This window comes from Saccostrea cucullata, unplaced genomic scaffold, assembly GCF_032062105.1.
Source record: "Saccostrea cucullata isolate Sc308-1 unplaced genomic scaffold, CSIRO_AGI_Scuc_v1 ctg17750, whole genome shotgun sequence".
Lineage (NCBI taxonomy): Eukaryota > Metazoa > Mollusca > Bivalvia > Ostreida > Ostreidae > Saccostrea > Saccostrea cuccullata.
The window spans coordinates 1-11,252 of NW_026934036.1; the positions used below are offsets into that span (position 1 = coordinate 1).

General features: G+C 34.2%; 1 long non-coding RNA gene across 1 annotated transcript; it reads right to left on the minus strand.

Annotated features, from left to right (window-relative positions):
• Nucleotides 1-3,215: 3,215 nt before the first annotated feature.
• LOC134239835 (uncharacterized) lies at nucleotides 3,216-7,090 on the minus strand. Its single transcript, XR_009986308.1, has 3 exons — nucleotides 6,981-7,090; nucleotides 5,934-6,124; nucleotides 3,216-3,617 (listed from the first exon to the last, which is right to left on the minus strand). It is a non-coding gene; the product is annotated as an uncharacterized LOC134239835 (long non-coding RNA).
• Between the last annotated feature and the right edge of the window lie 4,162 nt (nucleotides 7,091-11,252).

The window sequence follows — 11,252 nt, forward strand, 5'->3', positions numbered from 1 at the left end:
ATTCTTTAATTTGGTGTGAGCATGATCTAAAGGGTACTTCTCTAACAGCATTCTTGAAATCGTATCCACAACAGTTTAACTTCCAATATTATGACTTTTGATATCGGATATATCATGTTTGTTGCAATTATGTTTGTGAAACGTGTCATACTACAGAAACATAAGTGTTTTGTACATTACCATCTTAAAAATGGCTTTAAAATCATTTAATATACAATATAACTAGGTAAATAAAATAAACAAATTATATAATAATTCAAAAAATCCGAATGTATTTACAATAATGATGAACAATCTTCATTAGTTGCAATCAGTAAGTAGAACAATACTTTTATAATAAACGCACAGAAATGTGTTGTGTATGTTTCGAATTTGAAGCTTTCCACTAGCAACTGGTGGTACCTCAATAGGAGTGTAAAATTCTCTGAAAGGTATATTATGAACATATTACATATGGCTGTGTATTCTTTTTTAGCGGCTTTGGCGGAATGCAGCAATCACTAAATCAAGTACAAAGCTAAAAGTCTTGTACATAAACATAAATAAGAATATCTACGCTAACTTATTCAAAAGTCAATTTCCACCAAATATTGTACAAGCTAAATATAATACATTTACAGCATTAAAGAAACAAATCTCTTGGAAGGTATTGCCCTGCATAAGAACAATTTGAATCCCCTACACTAAGGATGCTCTGTGCCAAGTTTCACTTTGGTTCTGAAAATTGATATTGTGAAATTTTAAACAATGATGATAATGGATAAAATTATGTTTTTAAAAAAATTACTGGTTCCTTAGCTCAGATGGGCGAATAAGTATGCAACAGGCACAGTTTTGGAGTTGACAATGAAATGCGACTGGACATCTCTTCAATCTTGTTTTAGAAAACTACATGTACATGCCCTATGTACTGAATTCCTTGGAATCATACACATGTTTATGCCTTTAATTAGTTGTATGTGCCAAAACAACAATTTTTTTTTACATTACCGTATTTGGCGGAATATAATACACACTTTTTTCCTAAAATAAATTTCTGTAAGAAAGGAGTGCGTACTTTACATGAAAATGGGATTTTCATATTTTTCTTTCAGGTGAAACATGGCTATCATGTGTACATACCGTAGTATTACCTATAGAGACATGTGCAATTTCTTTTGTTTATCGCCATATTTTAATACACATGTATAAACTTCAGAATTTATTGTTGGTAAGGCTTGTTATGTTTATTGTCTTGAAAAAGCAAGTTAAAATTAATTTGAGCTGTGTCTTCCCGACTCTCCGTGTAGGCCGCCATTACCGATGTTATTTTTAGACGTTCACTCCTTCCGTAATAATCAGACAAAGCAATGTCTTTTTTTTTAATGAAATACAATAATAAAAAAATAGTTTAGGTTGTAAATAACTCAGTGAAAATTCACTACAACATAAACACCCTCTCTACGTACATTGTACCAATGAAAAGGAAGCCAATGTTTTAAACACGTGCGCTGGTCACTTGATAATTATCTCCCAACACCCCTCCAGGCAATTAATTGTCTACCAACTCCAAAGCAATGTTTTTACAGTTAGAGCACTGATTTTTTACTGTCCTTATAATTTGCTTTGATAAGAAATATTTTCTTTGTTAAAAATGGGACGGTTTATGACCAGCTTTGGTATATACTGTACTGTGTCAGCGGCTGAGCGCATATTAAACAATTACCATAATTGGGGAATACAATACGCACTTTTTTCCTAAAATAAATTTCTGTGAGAAAGGGATGTGTATTTTACATCACAATGGGATTTTGACAAGTTTTTCTTTCAGGTGAAACACGGCTATCATATGTACATACCGTAGTATTACCTAGAGACATATGCAATTTCTTTTGTTAATTGCCATATTTTAAACTTCGGAAAGTTATTGTTGGAAGATATGCTTCTTAAAAATGTCACTTTCATTATCTTTTTATGCCCAAATAACATTAAAAAGTAAGTTAAAAGTAATTTGAGCTGCATGTTGATTGTCTCCGAGGAGGCCACCATTACCGATGTTATTTTTAGACGTTCACTCACAGCTATGTCACGTGCTTCCGGAATGATAGTGCACATGCACCTTATCTGCCAGACAAAGTAATAAATCATTTTTTAATGAAATACAATAAAATAAATATTAATTTTAGGCTTAAAATAACTCAGTTATAATCTGCAACAATATAAACACCCCTCCATGGATACGTCCCAATGAAAGGAAGCCAGACACACGTGCGCCGGTCAAATGATAATTACCTATCAACATCCCTCGGGGCAATTAATTGTCTACCGACTCCAAAGCAAAGTTTTTACAGTTAGAGCACTGATTATTTACTGCCATGTTAATTGCTGTGATTATTTTCTTTGTTAAAAATTGGGGGTTGGTTTATGACCTTTCGTATGTGTGAGCATGGTGAGCATGTGTTGATTACAGCACTTAAAACAATTAAACAGTTGTTAAATGTAATTTTACCTTATCTTATACTTATCGGCCTCTTGTTTAAATAATTGAGAGTTGAGAAATGAAATATAAATTATGCTAAAACTTTTAATAAAAGTGGTATCTTTTAGAAAATAAGATATCCGTGAAGATTCAGAAGAGGAAAATCGTAGTCTTCTTTTAAAGAAATAAATACTTTGATGTTTCAATTTCGTTTCCTGTTAAAATATTGTAAGATAATTTTAAGCATGATTATCTAGAACCAAAATTAAATATGACAACTGATAAAACTTTCTACAATATCTTGTTGAAATAAAATTATTTCATCTGAGAATATGGCGGCGCATAATTTCAAAATCACCGTAACTATTCTTAAAAAAAAATCTGTTAATACTTTTACGCAATATTATCTTGTGCTTTGTTGAAATAAATGAATAAATAATTTTCTCCAGATCGCCGCGATAATGAATGTCAGGATTAAGAGAAAGTTATAAAGTGTGTATTTTTAAAAAAGTGTGTTCAGTAAATTTTTTGACACCTAATCCTCGCGCCGATTTTCGTGACAAATTACTGTGATTTTCATAGTTCAGAACATCGCTTTGTAAATTTTTCTGTTGCGTTTAATTAATCCGAACTGCGTTTTTTTGCCCAGTTTCAGTCTCAAAAAGGGGGGTGCGTATTTTACATAAATGCGTATTATATTCAGCCAAATACGGTATACTGTAAAAAAAATACACATACATGTATTACAAGATCTTATATTCCTGCTGAAGACAGAGGATCTATCTTAATCATTAGAATAAGTAAGTCTAAACTTTGAAAGGGAAGACCTTAATAAAGAGGTCAACATGCTACACAAACAAAATATTATTATATTTAAAAATAACATTTATTCCAATGTAATTACTGGTACATGTATTTCTGTTACAAAAACTATTTCACTTGAAAAACTGAGAGCAATTGATATGTTCATATTTGTGGATTTATGTTGTCAAATCAAAATTTAAAAATGATACACAGTGTGTTTAAAAATTGTCTTCACAAACCAAAACTTGACTTATTTTCACTATGCTGTTTATTCCATGTCACATCCAAACAGATGATCTTCTGGCAAATCATGGTCATGCTTGGTATCAAAATTCAGTATTCAGATGAGTCACACCTATCCAAAAGAAATTGAAATTTTTTAATTTATAATTCTTTTACTAATAAAAAGTGCAATTCATGAAATTATAAATTAGATTATCAAATTGAGATATAAGATATTGTCACATTTTCTGTGTATAATTTGTAAATTTTAATGTACTCTTTCATCAATTAAAAGAAAGTTTACACCAATTAAGGCAGTGATTTATGCTATCCCCTAATAAGACAACATACAAGTGCAAAGTAATCATGCACTAGTGGGTTTAGAATAATGTGCTAGAGTATTTATGACAACATACTAGCACGAGGTGACAATGTGCTAGCATGTACGTCAGTGATAATATGCCAGCACACTGAATCCAACATGCAGTGAAGCTAACACTCAACAGATTGTTTAGAGTTGTGTTTGCATGATATTTTGTTTTGTGTAAACACAGCAGCGTGTTGTTTAAAGCTGCATTGGAGTGGCAGTCTGTTGAAATTAACATGCTAACACACTGCAACTTCACATCCTTGGAACACCATAATTTTAAAACTGGCAAACCAATATCTTATGATTACTTACTAGGTAATTGCAACTGTAAATGCTGATTTCATGGTGACAATAATACCGGTAATTCACTGTATATCTGAGAACTGATCAATTATAATAAGGCGTGTCCAGATAGGGCCACTTGCTAAAGCTCAATAGCACTTTCATAAAAGCGTGCCATCTTACCGACACAAAAGACGCCATTAGGCTATACACATAGCTCGCCATCACAACACTGAAAAACACTTTCGCACTAACACAAGTTCGCACCACACGCTGTCACACTAACACACAACACACTGTCACGCTAATACAATTTCACACAACAAAATATCAGGCTAACACGAGTTCACACAACACACTATCATGCTAACACAAATTCACAAACACGCTGTCTCACTAACACAAGTTCACACAACACGCTGTCTTGCTAACACAAGTTTTACACAACACGCAGTCTCGCTAATACGAGTTCATACAACGCACTGTCTAGCTATCACAAGTACATGCAACACACTGTCACGCTTAGATGAATTCACACAACACACTGTCACGCTAACATGAGTTTACACAACACGCAGTCTCACTAACACGAGTTTACACAATACACTGTCTCACTAACACGAGTTTACACAATACACTGTCACGCTAACACAAAGTCACAAAACAGGCTGTCTCACTATTCACTAACACAAGTTCGCACCAAATGCTGTTGCGATAACACACTGTCATCCTAATACCATTTCACACAACACACTGTCAGGCTAACACGAGTTCACACAACACACTGTCACACTAACACGAGTTCACACAACACACTGTCACACTAACACGAATTCACAAAACAGGCTGTCTCACTATTCACTAACACAAGTTCGCACCAAACACTGTTGCGATAACACACTGTCATCCTAATACCATTTCACACAACACACTGTCATCCTAATACCATTTCACACAACACACTGTCAGGCTAACACAAATTCAGAAAACATGCAATATCGCTAACACGAGTTCACATAACACGCAGTCTGGCTAACACGAGTTCACACAATATGCAATCTCGCTAACACGAGTTCACACAACACACTATCTCTCTAACACCAGTTCACACGTTAATAAGAGTTCACACAACACGCTGTCTCGCTAATATGAGTTTACGCAACACGCAATCTCGCTAACACCAGTTTACACAACACGCAGTCTCACTAACACGAGTTTACACAACACGAAGTCTCGCTAATACGAGTTCAATCAACACTCTGTCTAGCTAACACGAGTTTACACAACACACTGTCACACTTACACTTTATACACGATTTCACACAACACGCTGTCCCGCTAACACGAGTTCACGCAACACATCGTCAAGCTAACAAGAATTCACACAACCCACTGTCAGGCTAACACAATTAAGTTCACAAAACACACTGCCTTGCTAACACAAATTCATACAACACACTGTCTCGCTAACACAAGTTCACACAACACACTCACATTGCTGAGTTTAAAGTAAAGGTCTACCCTAATTTGAAGAGGTTTAACACTAACATATCTTTATATTAGTAAAGAGCTTCAATTTTAAGACAAAAACATTTATGCAGTAATGTTCCTTAACATGCATCTGGCATATAAAATGAATGAGACCTTAAAAACCTCACAGTACATGTTTACTTAGCTAAGTAAAGGTCTAAATTGATGCTATTCAACAATATATATCAACATCTCTAAGTATGTGAATGAGTGAAATTCTCAAATAAATATTATAAATCAAAGTATCAATAAGAAGCTGAACCTTACGTCGCAGGTTCCAATCCCATTGCTAAATGCTTTAGACAGGTTACTCCTATGAGACTGCATAAACCAAGATTCTGTGTCACGGTAGGTGTTAGCACAAAATGGATCGCATACTTCTTAAAGGCAGTAAGTGCTGAGTACAAGTCTATATATTTGCAGCTAATACCATCCCAAGTGGTGGCACCATGAAATGACTGAAAATGTATGATTAAGGCAAATAAACAAACATTAAACCATTACAGCAGTCTTATCAAACAAAAAAGCAAACTTTCTATTATTACAATTTTTTTAAACAAATTTCTTTTGCAATTTAACTGAGCAATATTTGTCCTTTTTTGTCGGTAAAGTATGATATAAATAATTTAGACTTTTTGAGAACATCTATTTGAAGCGAGTCCAGACAGCAGCACAAATCCCTGCCCATAATTCGAGCTCTTATGATAAGACCTTGGCAAAAGAAGATTGTGACTTGCACATTGCTCCACACAATTTTTCCGCAGTATACTTTGGACCCACAGTGCATAGCTTCTTTAAAATGTTTAAGCTACATTCAAAATTCATTTCTATTTAATTTGAATTAGCTATCCTTACTCATGTTCACATGGAGCTAATGGGAAGTAATTTAACGAGCAGTGAATTCATTCGAATTAAACATTTGAATAAACTCTCAGTGTGAACACTGAGCATGGATGCACCAAATGTCAAATGCGGCTTGACAAGCACAATCTAAATTAAAACTAAATAAGTATCTGCCCTCACCCTTACAGTCACACTGTCAATATATAATTAGTTGAATATATTCTGTAACATTAAGTGCAGTTTGAATTATAGAGTATGATCACTATGATAGATAGTAGGACTGTTGAAATTACATCCTCAAATTAAAAAAAAATAAAATATAAAGCTGTGGGGATTTACAAGGTAAACAGAGAGCGTCTGAACTGTAAAACAGATAATATATCGGTGTGTCTGTGTATTTCTAATAACATCAATGTATGTCACTGTCATGTAATCAGTAGTGTAAATTTTAAGTAATAAAAATATTCTAACCTTCATTCCAATGGTCCAAGCCAATCATACATTAAAATGTCGCCGTCAGCTCTTTCATCACTCGATACAATTATCACTGGGGAATCCGAAGCAGAGTCAAGAGTGTTCATCCTTGCAGAGACATATATGTCTCTGATCCTTGTAATGTGACAGTCAGAATTTCCTCGTAAACAATTCACACAAGATTCTTAGAATATATGAATAGGGATAATTTTGCTTAGAATAATGTTCCAGAGAAGTGACAAAGTACTTCGTAGCTGCAGATTAAATGAGTGTACATGTCTACAAACGGATTCTTTGTGAGAAAATGTTCAACTTCACAAATCATTCTATTTTCAGTTTGTAAACCATGGGAAACATGTGGCCGACGTCGACTCGAAGGGGCACACTAAAAACGGGATATACTAGAGACCTGATATTTACCTGACGTTTTAATTTTTAATTAAATGGTAATATTGAGTATTTTAAATTACTTATGTACAGATTTTATGACTTCGAGGCATACGCTATACAAAAATTCAATTGTTTGGAACATTTACAGACAAATTTGAATCAGGTCAAATCAGTGTTTAGTACATCGCGTCTTTAGTACCTTCCTATTTCCCACAATGCCGCGCGTTGTTTACAAACAAGCGCGAAAAAATCCTCTAAACTAGGTACTAATTATTGTTGTGTACATCATCACATTTTAAAATTATTTGAATAAAAGAAAACAAAGAAACACCGAATCAAAACTATATATCTTTTAGATGCATCAACTAAAAATGTGCACATGTATGCAGTAAAGGCTTGGCTGGCTATAGTAGACAACTTGTTCCTGAAAGGTTTCTCACATACATGTACTTGTTTTATTAAAAAAAACAATTAAATATAGCTGGAAGTTTATTTCTTTTTATATCAAATGACATGATTTTATAAGTTCGAAATTATTTCAGTCAAACTTTTTCATAATATACCAATATTTTTAGCTATCAGAAAAAAGCGTGTATGAGCTATTAACCCCTAATTATAGGGGCCAGCCCCTTTTCGTTAATCAAATATGAAAGCTCTCGTAATTACCCACAACTTTTGTAATATATTTCTTACCAAATTATTCTCGGTTTAAAAGTTATTACACAAAAAGTAGCAAAAATTCAAAGAAAAAAAATTACTAAAATTTGCCGTTTTATAGCTTCCAAACTTTGAGAAATCAGCTATATAATTTTATCGTTGTGCACATCTACAATGTATTGGCTACAAGTTCTCCAACTTTCGTGTAAATATCTTATGTCATTTTTGAGATTTTCAGTGGAAACGAGACATCAAAAATTTTCAATTTAAAGGACAATAACTCACAAATAAAGGCATGCATAAAAAAACTGAAAACAGGTTTAAATAGGTTTAACTACAAGCTATCTATCCTGAAAGTTTCATAACGATCAGTCCAAAGGTCTTTGAGAAATCGCCTGTCAAAAGTCGAGCGGGAAAAAAAAAAAAGAATAATAAGAAACAATAGAATAACAGTAGGGTCTTCCGAAGGAAGCGGAAGACCCTAATAATAATAGGTAAAAAGAAACCGAAGAATAACAAGAAGGTCTTCCGTTGGAGACGAAAGACCTTAATAATAATAGGTAAAAAGAAACCGAAGAATAACAAGAAGGTCTTCTGTTGGAGACAGAAGACCTTAATAATAATAAGAAACAGAGTAAAAACAATATGTTCCCCAACTTCGTTTGGGAACATAATAAATAGAATTATGTACCTTAGTGTAATTTACTTGTGTGCCAAGTTATATTGAAATCAGACCAAAACTGTAGGAGACTTAGCATTTTGAAAGAATTATACAGAAATTTTTAGTGACCACAGTAACATCGTTGATCAAAATCAAAAACCGATACACAGAATTATTTACCTTAGTGTAGTCTACTTGTGTGCCAAGTTAAATTGAAATCAGACCAAACTCTAGGAGGAGTAGCATTTTGAAAGAATTTCACAGGAATTTCTATTTTTAGTAACTACGGTAACACCGTTCATCGAAATCAAAAACCGATATGCAGAATTATATATTTTAGTGTAGTCTACTTGTGTGCCAAGTTATATTGAAATCAGACTAAGACCTAGGAGGATATAGGATTTTCGAAAGGATTTCAAAGAAATTTCTAATTTTAGTAACCATGGCAACACCGTTCATCAAAATCAAAAACCGATATACAGAATCATCTACCTTAGTGTAGTCTACTTGTGTGCCAAGATAAATTGAAATCAGACGAAAACTGTAAGAGAAGTAGCATTTTGATTTTATTGATTGATTGTATATTGTTTACGTCCCTCTCGAGAATTTTTCACTCATATGGAGACGTCACCGTATGCCGGTGAAGGGCTTCAAATTTTGACCTTTACTCGGCACTCAGGGCCATTGAGCAGCGAGGGATCTTTATCGTGCCAACGCCTGCCGCTGACAAGGAGCCTCGGTTTTTAAGGTCTCATCCGAAGGACCCACAACTCACACTTCAAAGTGCCGAGCGCATGGTGAAGGAACAGTTGCTACCCATTTTAACGACTAGGTCGGTCGCGGCCAAGATGCCAACTCACGACCTCCCGGTCACGGAGCGAGCGCTCTACCGACTGAGCTACCGTGAACGGTAAGTTGCATTTTGAAAGAATTTCACAGAAATTTCTATTTTTAAAAACCACGGCAACATCGTTCCATCGAAATCAAAAACCGATATACAGAATTATGTACCTTAGTGTAGTCTACTTGTGTGCCAGTTAAGTTATATTGAAATCAGACCAAGACCGTAGGAGGAGTAGCATTTCCAAAAATTTTCAAAGAAATTTCTAATTTTAGTAACCATGGCAACACGTTCATCAAAATCCAAAACTACACAGAATTATATACCTTAGTGTTTTCTACCATGTGTGAATTTACATTGAAATCAGACTAAATCTGTAGAAGGAGTAGCATTTTGAAAGAATTTCACAGAAATTTCTATTTTTAATAACCACGGCAACACCGTTCATTGAAATCAAAAACCGATACACAGAATTATGTATCTTAGTGTAGTGTACTTGTGTGCCAAGTTATATTGAAATCAGGCAAAAACTGTAGGAGGAGTAGCATTTTGAAAAATTGTTTACAGACAGACAGACAGACGGACGGACGCCGGACGCATTACAATCGCATAAGCTCTTCTGGTCACTGACCAGTAGAGCTAAAAACTCGGATATAGGAGGAGGAAAACTGTATAATTTATTTATAAAAGAACCCTTGTTCCAGTAGGTTGACACGTTCCAACACATTCCCTTTAAACCTGAAACTTGTATTCCATACCAAGCTTAAGAGAGAGAGAGAGAGAGCACTTTACTACATGTACCACGTTTCAAATCCTGCCATTTGTACATTTACTTGGTGCATAAAATGATAAGAATTTGAAGTATATTTTAATGATTAATGTTTATATATTATGTGTACGTTTTGACTAGACGTACTAAATGTGAATAAATATTGAAATATTTAATTTTGGATGTTTTTATATGCCCTCTATTGTTGTCCATGTCCTAAAAAAATGCGCTAAGTAGAGACTTCTTTTTAAAATTAGAAAAAAAATATTTACCGATTTGAAAGAGAGGTACATGTTCATATATATATGAACACCTTTCTCGGAAGTAACTGCATAATTTGAATTCAGTTGGTATAATATTGAGTTTGAATTTTTACGAAATAACAGTAATGAGTAATGTTTGAATAGGAGAGAAACAAATTAATATGTTAGCCGAGTAAAATATTCCTACCATCCACCACAAAACTTTGAAACAAAGAGAAGCTGGGCGTGCTTTTAAGAAAATGCATATAACTCATGCAATATGTCCTTAATGGATGTTATGAACAAACAAGTATTAATTCAGTTAAAGTTTACTCTCATTTACAGTGTAAACCACGCTATATTTTGAGCAACAAAATTAAAATACTACAGCAGTCTATGTGACTACCCCCCCCCCCTTTCTCTTTCCCCCAACTTCCATGGAAACATGAACTCTCCTTCGTCTTTGTAAAATTTAACAAATTTCTCTGAAGCAAACATATATTTCCGGGTACTGAGTATATAGAGTTTAAAAAGATATGGTTTCTTAAAATTGTTCTAGCGGTGACGGAACCCCACATGTTTCCTGTGAGGGTGCATGGCAAAAGCGAGGGACAGGTCAAAATTATGACAGCCTACATATAACTCTCGGGGCACGTAACAGTAGTCGGAAAATACACCAAAAATGTATTACTTTGGTTTTGCGGGTTTT